The sequence below is a fragment of the Lepidochelys kempii genome, chromosome 12 (genome assembly GCF_965140265.1).
Source record: "Lepidochelys kempii isolate rLepKem1 chromosome 12, rLepKem1.hap2, whole genome shotgun sequence".
In the NCBI taxonomy this organism is placed as follows: domain Eukaryota; kingdom Metazoa; phylum Chordata; order Testudines; family Cheloniidae; genus Lepidochelys; species Lepidochelys kempii.
In genome coordinates, this window is record NC_133267.1 from 6,987,008 (window position 1) to 7,000,130 (window position 13,123).

The 13,123-nt window shown below is 53.3% G+C and overlaps 1 protein-coding gene across 2 annotated transcripts in view; it reads left to right on the forward strand.

The window, feature by feature from the left end:
* The first annotated feature begins 947 nt into the window (after positions 1-947).
* Positions 948-13,123, forward strand: part of CCDC102A (coiled-coil domain containing 102A) — a 48,833-nt gene continuing 36,657 nt past the window's right edge. For both annotated transcript variants that reach the window (XM_073307414.1, XM_073307416.1), the window contains exon 1: positions 948-1,060. The gene's annotated coding sequence lies outside the window, so the exon portion shown is untranslated. The remainder of the gene's footprint in view (positions 1,061-13,123) is intronic.

Below are 13,123 nucleotides of genomic sequence, written 5' to 3' on the forward strand. Positions count from 1 at the left end.
TTCCACTCATGCAAACACCCATGAGCTTTCGGGGTGCCTGAAATCTGAAAAAAGGTCCAGATCTGAATTTAGCAAATGGCCCTTCTTTATAATGGGGATCACAACAGCAACTTCCTTTATCAAGTGCTTTGAGATCTACTGATGAAAGTAAGAGCTAGGTACTATTATTATTTATAAGGGATCAAACCCAAACTTGAGATTTGAGATGTGCGCACGCAAATACGCCTGCACAGAAAAACTTGGGAGTGGTCAGAATCTGAACATTTGCAACAAACCTCTCTGGGGTTTGCAGTCTTACTTGTGTGGGTTTTTGTGATTTATTGGCCTGGTTCAGTTCTGCTGTAGCAGGGGAATTGCTGCTGCTATCAGCCTGTTTTCTGTACTATCTGGCTCAGTGCAGAGCTCTTTGCTGATGTTCAGGGCTCGTCTGCACACCAGGAGGCTTGAGGAGAAAAGAGGAGACTGGCCAAAGACACACAGAGCAAACCTGGGGGCCTTGGATGGGTCTTTCTTTGGGGCTCCCATTCCTGGGCTTTGATGCTCACTAGTGTCTTGCACTCCCTGCTGCGAGTGTGAACAGGATGCAGTGCCAAGTCCAGCGCAGAGCCCCCTTTTCCCCGCTCCAGCAAGCAGAGGCTGAGAAGCTGATCCAAGCTTTGTGCGCCTGTTTCCATTCTCCTCCAGGACTGTTTTCCAAGTTAAGATCCCCCCCCCCCCACTTTCCGACGCTCCCTGCTCTCCGACCCCCACTCACCCTGGGGGACTTCTCATGGCCCCAACACCGCGCGGGGAAAGGGGTGTGTAACTTGGGCCATTCCAGCTCCCCTCTCTGTCGGGGCTGTGCCAGTCTTTTCCCACTTCCCTTCCCCCAGCTCTGTAACCAGCTGGGAGGAGGAGGAGGAGGAGGAGACTAAGTTCTCTTATGCCTCTCTCCTAGGTCACCACCACCACAGCAATCGGATCTGTTTGGGCTGGCTGTGCAGACCCTGGTTCCTCCACAATTCGGCTTCCCGGCCAGCTCGGTCCCGCTGCAAAGGGGGGCGCGACACTCTGAAAGGAGGTGAGTGACGCTTGGGCTCAGTGGGAGCCTTTCAGGGCTTATTAGGTGGTCCCCGCCCCCCATGCCTCTTTGGGACAGGGACGGCTGCTTCCTATCTGTGGGTACAATACTGAGGACAATAGCTTCTGATCCCGGCTGGGGCCTCTGGGTGACACCCGCCCTAAAGCAGGGGTGCTGAGAGCCATTGAACCAAACTGTAAACCCTGGCTATGATGGGAACCCCTTCCAGCCGGGGCTGCCGCAGCCCCAAAGGCGGGGTCGGCGGGGCTGCCCCAGGGGATCAGCCCTTCGCCCCCGGACAAGTTTCCCGGGCAGCCCCTGGGCTGGCCCGCAGCCTGGTGCAGGAGCTCCATGCGGTGCAGGGGCGGGGAAGGAGGGTGAAGGGCAAACTGGGAACTGGTCCCGGCTGCAGAGTTAAGCAGAACTTTCCCCGGGGGCGGGCAGCAGCGTGGAGGGGGGCAGGAAGGGACCTGGTTGCAGGCAGCTGGAGGGAGGCTTTCCCCAGGGGTGGGGCCGGCGGGCTTCTCCTGCCACTTCGGGACGACCCAGTTCGGTGGGGGGCGGGGGGAGGCCTGTGGTTACACTCGCCAGCGGGGGCTGGGGAAGGGGGGGGGGGGGCTGCAGAGGAATTTGAAGCTCTCCCAGGGGGAGTCACCATGGTGATTTGAGGATTGGCGAGCCCGGCGGGCCAATGGGGAAGGGGCTGTGAGCGAACTGCGCGGAGAAGGGGCCCGGGCCAATGGGCGCAGCGCGGGGGCGGGCGGCGCGATGGGACGGGGTGGGGGGGCTCCGGCTCCCATTGACGGCGGCGCCGCGAGTCTCATTCACCCGGGCGGGGGCGAGCTCCGGGCTCGGGCAGCGCCGGGCTCGGAGAGGGGGCGCCCGGGCTCGATCTCGCACTCGCCCGGCGCAGCAGGGAGCTGGGGGGGGGCTGTGTGTGTGTGTGTCCGCCGCCAGCTGCTGCTTGGGGGCCCTTGGCTACGTGTTCACCAGCTGGGGGGGGGGATGTGGTCTCCTTTGGGTCGCTGGGTTTAGCATGTGGGTTCTGGGGGGCGCCCCTGGCTTGTGCTACACCGGCCACCGGACTAGATCTGGGGGACCTCGGGTTGCCAGGCGGCCGGTTTACCACCCGAACGCCCCCTCGAAAAGGGACCCTGGCGGCTCCGGTCGGCACCGCCCCCCCGGGCCGTTAAAAGTCTGCTCCCTGCCCGCCCTAGCTCCGCGTGGCTCCCGGAAGTGGCTACCAGGTCCCTGTGGCCCCTCGGTGCATGGGCGGCCAAGGAGGCTCTGTGCGTTGGCCCCGCCCCGAGGGCTGGCTCCGCAGCTCCCATTGGCCGGGGACCGCGACCAATGGGAGCTGTGGGGGGTGGCGTCTGTGGGCGCAAGGGCAGTGAGTGGGGGCGGGACCTCAGAGCAGGGGTGGGGCCTCGGGGCAGGGGTGTTCCGTTTTGTGCAATTAGAAAGTTGCCAACCCTAGGTGGACTCTTCTGGCCTTAACCCGAAAAAGATGTTTGAAGAACACAAACCGGCAGTTTTCCCCTCCCCGCCTCCTCAAAATGAACAAAATGTTGGTCACTGTTGAAGGAAAAAGTTAAAATTCAACTAAACCCCTGAATGTAGATCTTTTCAACTCCCGAAGAAAGAATGCGTGAGTGTGTTTATACTCGTAATTTATACTTTAATGTTGGGGGAATACCCACCTCTGTCTGTTCCATCCACACAGTGTCACGCTGTCTAGATGGTGGGGGGAGAGAGTGCCTCCATTTCCCCTTCTGGTAAAATGGGGATAATGATACTGACCTCCTCGGTAAAGCACTTTGAGATCTAGGGATGAAAACCACTGGTATAAGAGCTAGGCATTATTATGATAGATGAAAAAAGTAAATTGTAGGTGGAACAGGTAGCACTGCCTATAGTTAAGGTTGCCTGACACATTCCATTATAAGACCCTGTTTTCAGTCACACAAATTTTTCCTCAACTATAACCATTCAGGCTGAGATTTTCCATACCAGTTGCCTGCTTCGGACTGAATTTTTTTGGAAAGTTTCAACAACAAAAATGCAGCTGTTTCTGAGAGTGAAGTTAGAGAAAAATACATGATTAACTAATGGCTAAACAATTATCGCTTTCCTTGAGAAGCCCTAAGTCCCTCCACCCCCCCCCCATGTTTTATGGCAAGAACTTGAAATTTGGCAGGGTGAGTTCACCCTCGTGCCAGGGATGTGCCTGTTGCTTTCCCTGTGAAAACTGGCCCAAATTTGGCCAAGTTATAAGCCTCTGAAAAATCTCAGTTCATGTACACCCGATGGAGACTTGGTAGTTTGGCAGCTAAATTCTCTGTGCATTCCATTCGCACTGAGCAGGCTCTAGCCCAGGGCCACTGGGGGTGAGCCGTCAGTGGCAATCGTGGCACCATACCTGTGTGTTCTTTCAAAGCTCCCATTGCTAGCTCCCAGACAGTGGGGAGGAGAAAGAGGAAGCTGCCTGGCTGGAATGCAGAGAACATAGAGAGACGAAGGGGGGTGAGGGTAGGGAGAAGTGGGGGGAAGAGGCATGCTGTGGTAGGGAGGGAGCAAGCAGAGAGGTTGTGGGGGTGGCTAGAGTAAGGGGGCAGAGATGGGTGGGTGGGGTATATGCTATGGGATGGCACAAGAATGTGGGACTAGGAAAGAAAGGTCTATAACCACTAGAGAACATTTCCCTCCAGAACCTGGAATTGAACCCTGGATTCCGAGGCTCACCATTCCTCTTCTATCAGCAAATAGCTGTGACACCCGGTGGCAAAAGCTGTGATTTTTCTCACCGCCCCTGCCCCCCCCCGAGCGGCTGGTCCACTTAGAGAATAACAGCCTACTACTGCTACTGGTTCAAGTGGTAGCAGGCTGTGCTGTGGCTCTAAAGGTGTGACTCCTGCTGATAGTTCCACGTGAGGGAATTTGTTTTTTCAGTTTGCTTTTTTTTTTTTAAACCTAGGAAATTACATGCACAAAACTACATTAACAGAACGTTACGGTTGCAACGTCCAGCTAATTAATAATTAATTAAGAAATTAAGAATTCTGTCTTTAGTGCAGGGTATGGATGGTGTGCACTAAACAGGTCCTGCGGCCACTCTTAGAAGGATGATAAAAAGGAATATTGAATAGCTACCCCTACAGTGAGCATCATCCATTCTGGGCACTAAATGAAGCAGAGGTACTGTGGAAGAGTAGCATGAGATCCCGTAATTCAAAGCTGCAGCCTGATGCATGCACACAAGGCTCTGGGCAGCCTTAATTCTGTCATTTCCTAACTTTTGAGTGCTTGACTTTGCGACATGAATGTTCTTTTTGTATTGGGTTTGGTAGGTACTAGACATACTGGGATTAAATGGGAAGTTGAGCACGAGAGAACGTGTGTAAAGAATTTTTCATAAGAGTGAGATTCTGTGCTGTCCCGCCAAGAAGCACAGCAAAGAACTGACAGCCCAGTGAGAGAGGGGGCTAAGGTATCATTAACCCACCTTTGCACCATCCCAATTCTAGGCTACTTCAGGGGTTGAAAAGGGCCCCGGTTGAACTTCCCCTGGAATCTCTTCTGCATGTCTTTCACAAAGTACTCCTGGGGGAATTCTGCATCACTGCGGTTCTGCAGAATTCAAGGCCCTTGCAGATTTCTTTGCTTCCCTGCAGAAAAATGACTTCTGATGGGGAAGCAAAGGGAAGCTGTAAGAGCGGTCATGCACCCCCTCCCCGGCAGTGCAGGCAGGTTGGTTTGGGCACCCAGAGCAACCAGTAGAGACCACCTGAGGATGGGGGTGGAGGGCTGGCGAGTCATGCATGTGACAGAGGAGAGAGCCTCTGTCCCTTGGAGGGGCAGGACTTTGGGGTGTTTCTGAGGAAGCAGGTGTGGGGCTGGCTCTGTTCCCTCAGGCAGAGCAGAATATGTAACAGCCTGCCTGATGAGTGAATTGTTCCCATTGTTCTTGCTGAATTCCCCCAGGAGTATAAAACAGGTGTAAAACATTTTAAGGCTCCTTACATTGCCAGATTGGTGTAAAGTATGGCCTTATAAAACTTATGGTGCTTTAGTGATTAGAACTGGTCTACATTTTTGGACTGAAAAGAATTCCTGTCAAAATTGCTCCGTGAACTGTTTGCTACTGACCTTTCCGGAGGTGGTCTGTAGCCAATATAAATTGTGAGTTTGAGTCCCCAGCCCTCACTTGCCCCTCAGTTGCCTATGATGCAACACAGCAGATGGCTGCATATATTTGACTATTAACTAGAAGTAAAGGGTCAATACTAGCTTCATTACTAGTAGACAAAGGGGGTCGGTGATTTCCTCCAATGCCCCCCACTCCCATTCGCCATCCATTGTATTGTAGTTTAAATAAATTACTAAAATAATTGAAACCAACTTGATGATATTGCATTATTTTGACAAAAAATACAGAATTTTAAAATATGGTGTGCAGAATTTTAAACTTTTTGGTGCAGAATTCCACCAGGAGTAACAAGGGGCTTGCAGGGGGTCCTTGGAAGACCACTTGACAGGTAACTTCCACAGTGGGAGAATCCTCCCCCTGTGCATTCAGCAGCCTTTTAGCCCACTTCAGCCCTTACATGTGGCATACAGAGTTCGGAGCAGGGCTGAGGATTTTGCCCTATGTCTGTCCCATCTCTGCCGCGCTTTCTGCCTGCATATTTCTATCACCATGTTAAATTCATCTAATCTATTTTTAGAGATGAGCTCAAACCAACACAGCACCCCCTGAAGATTAGGAAAATTTGGATCTTAACACTGAAAATGAGCCCCTAGATAATTCCCTCTTTGGGTCTCGTGCCGCATCTTCCTCTTGTCTTGGAAAGCACCCAGCAAATTGTGCGTTTTACTGCAATATGAATGATAAATGCTCCTGCTTGCAACGTCTAGTAACAGTGTGGAAAAACCTCTCATAAGCTCCTTATTTAATTAGAAAAGAAGAACGAAAGAAGGAAAGGGAAACATCTGGAAACATGTCATGTTTATAGCATCCTGAGTGGGCACAGAGGCAGGAAGTCAGAGCCAAGAATGGGCTCCATTTGGCAGTGAGTTGTACGGTATGCAGCGGTGTTTTGGAGCCAGATAGGTTGCTCAGAATGGCTCCAAGCTAGTCTTGGGGTTGCCAGGTGTGTGTCGTGCTCTGCACTCCATGCAAATCCCCGTGTGCGGAAACACACGGAGTAGGCCTGTGAAATGCACTCTCTGGGGGACCTGGGAGCCAGCCCTAGACATGTCCGCTCCTAAGCGGGGGGAATGGCATTAAACGTGAGAGCCAGGTGGCTCTGCCAGCTCTTTTCTGTTTGCAAGCTACAGTGGTTGGTCTTTATCGATTTGCTGCAGGTAGTGGAAAAGGCTCCTTATTGAGTTTGTATTTTCCAGCCTCGGTTTGTCTAGCGGGGGGTTGCTAGTAGAATTTGGTACTTGGGCATAACGCTGGGCAGAACGAGACGTATTGTAGGAAGGCTGACCGTGAGCTTCCTCTTGGCACCTCTGCCAGCGCTCCTCAGATCTGACTGCAGCGCTCTCTACGTTACTAGGCTTTGAATCCTAGTCAGTTTTGCCAATGAACCTGAATCCAGACCCACAGCACCCCCAGCTATTCGAGGCCTTGATCCCCTTACTGCTCTGCCAATGCGCCTCAGCTCTGACCTGCTGCAGGCTCTGTATTACTCGGCTTGGAATATGTACATACATTAGTTGTTCCCACTCAAGAAAGAGCTTGGAGTCATTGTGGAGCGTTCTCTGAAAACATCCACTCAATGTGCAGCGGCCGTCAAAAAAGCGAACAGAACGTTGGGAATCATTAAGAAAGGGACAGATAATAAGACAGAAAATATCCTATTGTCTCTATATATAAATCCATGGTACGGCCACATCTTGAATACTGCGTGCAGATGTGGTTGCCCCGTCTCAAAAAAGATACACTGGAATTGGAAAAGGTTCAGAAAAGGGCAACAAAAACGCTGAGGGGTATGGAACAGCTCCCATATGAAGAGGGTTTAATAAGACTGGGACTTTTCAGCTTGGAAAAGAGACGACTAAGGGGAGATGATAGAGGTCTATAAAATCGTGACTGGTATGGAGAAGGTAAATAAGGAAGTGTTATTTACTCCTTCTCATAACACCAGAACTAGGGGTCACTAAATGAAATGAATAGGCAGCAGGCTTAAAACAAAAGGAAGTATTTCTTCACACAAGGCACAGTCAACCTCGGCTATTCAAGGTCTTGATCCTCACACCGCTCTGCCAATGCACCGTCGCTCTGATCTGCATTACCAGTCTTTGATTCCCGTACCGCTCTGCCAATGCACCTGAATTGTGACTTGCAGCCCTTCTCTCCCACCGCTATTCCAGTCCTAGAGCCCCAGACAGCTCTTCTGATGCACCTTTGCTCTGGCCTGCGTTGCCCCGGCTGTGGCAGCTCTCACATAGCTCTGTCAATGCACTCGGTCCTGACCCAAAGCACCGTTTTCCAGGCCAGTCACAGTTCTGCCAATTAACCTCAGCTCTGACCCACACCACCTCTTCCTGTTCCAATCTGGGACTGGCCTCACATAGGGTTGTATTTTGCCCTTCTAGAGAACTTACTTCTTCGAAGCACTATGCAGCGAGTAACCAGTTAATTGCCACAGCAGATCTGGGAAGTATTATCCCCCCATTTTACAGATGGGCAAACTGAGGGGCCTGGAGGTAAAGTGACTTGCCAAAGGTGACACAGGGAGTGATGCCAGAGCTAGATTTGGAGCTCTCGGGTACATGGTTCCATGCTGCAACCACTAAACGCTATCAGCTTCTTGTGGCCAACCCTGCTCTGAGTGAAGGAGAGTTTGTGATGTGAACAGATGGGAGCTGGGCTGGGCTGAGCCCTACCAAACTCCATCCACTTGCATCTCTTATGGATGTCCCTGAGCTTCCATGACATTTAGGGGTGTTAGGACTAGAACCAAGATCCAACATAGGATCTCCGTCCAGCTGTCCAGAGGTGGCAGGCTAGTGCACCAACCCACTATACCAAATCATCTAATTTCATGCTGCAGGGAGTAAACTAATGCCCCGGGCCAGAGAGTCCTGAAGGAAAATTTCCTCCTGGGTTCAGCATTGCACAATTGGTTGGGTGCGTTATGATGTAGGATGTTTTATCAGCTTCCTCTTCCTAACTCTAGCCCTTCTCCCAGCCCCTGCTGGAGGAAGGGTACCGGACTGTGTGGACCAGTGGTCTGACTTGGTACCCCCAGTCGTACGGTACCAGCACTTCATTCACACAGAACAAGTGGCTGAGATGTCTGGGAGCAGTCTCCCAACTCCTCAGTGAGGATCCTCTGACCCCTCATGTGCCATATGCCTGGAGACCCGGTACCAATCCTGATTTCTCTCCCGTGGGGGTGGGGTTGTTGTCCTAATGGGGTGTGCCTGTTTCCTTTCAGTAACCCGACTAGGATCCTGTTCTTCTTCATTCTCTGCCCCTGCAGACACAAGGATTCAGGAAACAAAGGGTTAATGACCTTGGACACCGACAGAATCTGAGGCTGTAAATGGAGCTGGATGCGGATGATTCTTGCTCGCGTGCACAGAACTAAACTGATCAGCGGGGACTAGACATACTGAATAGCCCCTTACTCCACAGGTTGCCCCATTGAAACCAATGAGACCCCTTACATGAGTAAGTGCTCGCCAATGTCAGCAAGGGCTCCACAGACTGGCCCCGGCTATGCAGCCAGACGGGAATTCTCCCCTCCTTGGGCTGAGTGGCAGAACCCGTATTGGAGAGACCGGCTGGGGCACTGGGCAGGGTGGACCAGCGTTCTGCGGGGTTGCAGAGAATCCTTTCTCACACGCCTACCTAGTGTGTCTTGCTCAGGGTAAACCAGCCATCCAAGGGGGGGTCGGGAAGGAATTTTTTCCCAGCTCAGATTGGCAGGGACTGTGGGGGATGGAGTCACCTTCCTCTGCGGCATGGGGCACGATTCTCCTGCTGGGATCATCCGGGCATAGCCGACTTAATCAATCCCCTGCTGACGCAGGGGCCTTGGGTATTGCTGGCACCTTGGTCCCGCCTGCTCTCTGCTTGTGGCCCACTGCAGTTTAGTCTCCTGAGGTCTGAAATGCTTTCGTCTAACCAAAGTCCTTGGGCTCAGTCTGGGGGTGTCTGGGTGAAACTCAATGGCCTGTGATGTGCAGGTCAGACTAGGTGATCCCTTCTGGCCTTAAACTCTATGCAACGCTGTGTGTCCTTCAGGCCCGTCGCCAGCCATTCTGGGCCCCGGGACCAGGGCTGTTCTTTTGGGGTGGGGTGGGGTCCAGGGCGGAAGTGACAAATCCGTCACTTCTGGGACAGACCCATCACTTCCGGGACCAACCCCGCTGGCCAATCGCACCGGCCCAGGGGTCCCCCAAAGCATGGGGCCCAGAGCGGTCGCACGCACCTAGGAGCCCTGCGCCCTGCCCAGGTGATTTAAAAGGGCCCGGGGCTCCCGGCTGCTCTGGGCCCTTTTAAATCGCCTAGGCCCCTGGGCACTTGCCCCCTTTGCCCACCCCATCGGCAGGCCTGGTCTCCTTCTGTAGGGTGGAGCAGGGCCCTCTAGCAGGTGCAGGCTGGTGTTTATTGGGGGATGAGCATAGCTAGATCTCAATGCCCTATCCCCTCATCTGGCATTCGTATGGAGGACTGAGACCTGTAGCTGGCTGCTGTGTCCATCTGCTTCTGGGCTGCCCTGTGCAGTTAAGCAGCTTTAAGTGATTAGGGACTGTGACAGCTGTGGGCTGACTGTCCTCGGGACCCTGTACTTATCCAATTAAGACTCTCCAGCACCCTCCCATTGAGGTTTCCTGAAGCGGTTTACCAGCTTAGCAGAGCCACCGGCCACAGTGCTGTGGTCACAGGTTCTTGGACTGAGAAGTCCGTTCAGCTCCTGGGGCAGCAGGCATCCGCCCTGAAGTGGCACAGTCAGGCTCTGAAGGAAGGCTTTGGCGCAGCAGGGCAGACTGTGCAGAACGGGCAAGGACAGCGGGGGGTGGAGGCATTGAAGGGGTCGGCGCTGTCGGAGCGTTCTTGCAGGGGTCGCTGCCCATGGCAGGTGACCTGTCTTCTGGCTCAGCTCTGGGATGGCAGAGCCAGTGTGCATGGCTTTTTCTATTTTGGTAGTCTTCCCCCTATGCTGCAAAAGTAGTCCCTCAAAATGGGGACAAAAATACAGTGTTAAAGTGCTTTCTTTACTTTGCCCTTGTGCTTTTGGGTCAGGCACTCTACCCACAGTGGCAAGCTCTGCCCGTGATACCAGCGTAGCTGGATGTTTCTTCAGCATTGGCAGGGAGATCGGTTAGAGCAGTGGTTCTCAAACTAGGGCCTCCGCTTGTGCAGGGAAAGCCTGTGGCGGGCCAGGCCGGTTTGTTTACCTGCCGCGTCCGCGGGTTTGGCTGATCATGGCTCCCACTGGCTGCAGTTCGCCGCTCCAGGCCAATGGGGGCTGCGGGAAGGGCGGCCAGCACATCCCTCGGCCCGCGCCACTTCCTGCCGCCCCCATTGGCCTGGAGCGGCAAACCGCGGCCAGCGGGAGCCGCGATCGGCCGAACCCGCAGAAGCGGCAGGTAAACAAACCGGCCCAGCCCGCCAGGGGCTTTTCCTGAACAAGTGCCGGACCGGCTTTGAGAACCACTGGGTTAGAGGACTGATGGTTAGGTTGTGCTGGGACGGTTTCAGGGATACACCTCAATGGGCCAATCGCACCTCTCAGAGCTGTTGTTTCACGCTGCCTGTCTGCAGACTCAGGCAAACGGGGCTCGGTCAGGCCACAGTTGGAAGCTTTCCTCTGTGTCCATAAAAGCTAGGAATGTGATAATGCTTTTTAAAGAACGAACACGCCAGTTCTGCAGAAAGTGGTGGGGCCCACAGGGCTGTGCTGGTGGGAGTAAGCACTGCGTGCCAACTCTGTCTCCTCTCTGCTTCCGCTCCGTTCAGAAGAGGGCTCTTGCACGCCTGCAGGGCGAGAGGAAAAGGAATGGGATCTCCCTCTTCCTGCGGTTTGCGTTCACAGGGGAAAGAGGAGGATCAGGCCAGGGAATGCCATCCCACTCTTGTACTGTCTCTGTATCTAACCCATCACTTCTCTTCTGCATGGGGGATGCTGGCTGGCTACAGGAGGCCACGCTTCAGGAAGACAAACCAGACCAAAGGATTCATTCTTCATGTCCATTGGGCCTTGAGCTTCCTCCATCTCCCCAGTCCACCAGGGAGCCAGATTCTCAGCTAGTGTAAAGCTTTTCGAGTCTGTGGAGCTACACAGCTCCTATGCCAGCTGAGCACTTTGCTCTGTGATCTAAGTGCAGAGGATGGGACAAGCTTCCTGCTCTGTAGCTCGGAAGTTGTCTTTGGCGATCAGCCTTTGGGAGTGATGGGGAGCACCTGTGTGCGCGCTGGGGAATCACAGAATCTCAGGGTTGGAAGGGACCTCAGACGGTCATCTAGTCCAACCCCCTGCTCAAAGCAGGGCCAATCCCCAATTTTTGCCCCAGATCCCTAAATGGCCCCCACAAGGATTGAACTCACACCCCTATGGTTAGCAGGCCAATGCTCAAACCACTGAGCTATCCCTCCCCCCCAGCTGTGCTGGGTTGGGGAAAGAGTGTAAAGAGGGCTTTATAGCGGGGAGGAAGGAGAGAGCAACAGCAGACCTCTGTTCTCTCCTCTTCCCTTCCCTCTGGGTGGGAGCGGTGGGGGGCTTGTGTTGTGTTGTGGCACTTGGCTGAAGCAATGTGGAAATGTCAGAAGAGCCCAGTGGAAAATTGGCACAACCCCCTTTCCCTCCCAGGCCAGGCGCCCCCCTCCTCCATGTCTGCATGCTGTCTGGCTGCTCGTGGCAATGTCCTTTCATGTGGGCAAAACTACTTGGAAATGGGCAGATCTGCAACTAATTAGTGTGAATTGCGGGTAGCTCGCTTCCCCCTCCGCGCAGGGATGGAGCCCAGAGCCAGGAGGAAGAGCCAGAGCCAGCCAGACTGCCCGCCCTCCTCCCCCCAGCCCCACTCCAGCTTTAGTGATGGGATTAACGGCTCTAGTGGAAACATTGGGAGAGCGCCCTTGCCTCTTCCCCAAGTCGAGTATCAAGGAGGAAACTATGTTGTGGTTTTGGGCTTTGATCCACTGCAGAACCATTCCAAGAGAGGCTTCCAATGGGCTTCCTCCCCCCCCCCCCCAATTCATCCCCTTGTATACACACGTGTGCCCCACACACACACATCTTCTGCCTCTCTCCCCTCCCTTCTCTCCCCAGGGTTGTACATTGTTACTGCAGTGCAACAGAGAAGCTGCCCCATTCTGGGGCTTTCCATCTCATCCCTTTATGTTTTTTTCCGCAACCATGAGAGCTAGAACCTTTCTCTCTTTTTTATAAATGGAAAGCTGAGATTCCCAAGGACTCCAGAAGCTGGGGCTTTAAAAATTAGCTCCCCGAGAGTTGGCAACAGCAATGTATCCTGCCAGGGGACGTTGTGAATTATTGCTATTTATTATGGTTGTGCCTGTAGGCTTCAAGCAGGGATCCAGGGCCCGTGGAACTAGGCCCTTTCCCGACATATAATGAAGTGACAGTCCCTGCCCCAAAGAGCTTCCAATCTAAATAGGCCCTGACTATACAGTAAGTGCACCGTCGGTGTTAATTTCCAGCTGTGAAGTGAAGCTTGCAGGTGTTAGAACATCTGGCTTGCTCTCTGTTGTGGGAATCCCAGCTCCTCTGATGGTCCTGCTAATCTTTGCTGTAACCCTCTCTAGTAGCTTCAGCTTGTTCCAACATGCTCATCTCTTTTTCTTGTCCACCAAGCCAAAAAGTGGTTCCCCACCTACTGTACGGCACCGGCAGATTTCCCAGAGAGAGTCGCTTTCTTCCAGGACGGAACAAGTTGCTCTGTTAGAATCAGGAAAATTGTGTTGGGGAGATATTCAGTGGCCCCAATGGAACATAGGTGCCTAATGCCCATTGACTTTCAATAGGAATAAGGTGCCTAACTACCTTTGGAAATCTTTCCCATTATCCCTAAAACTCCGCT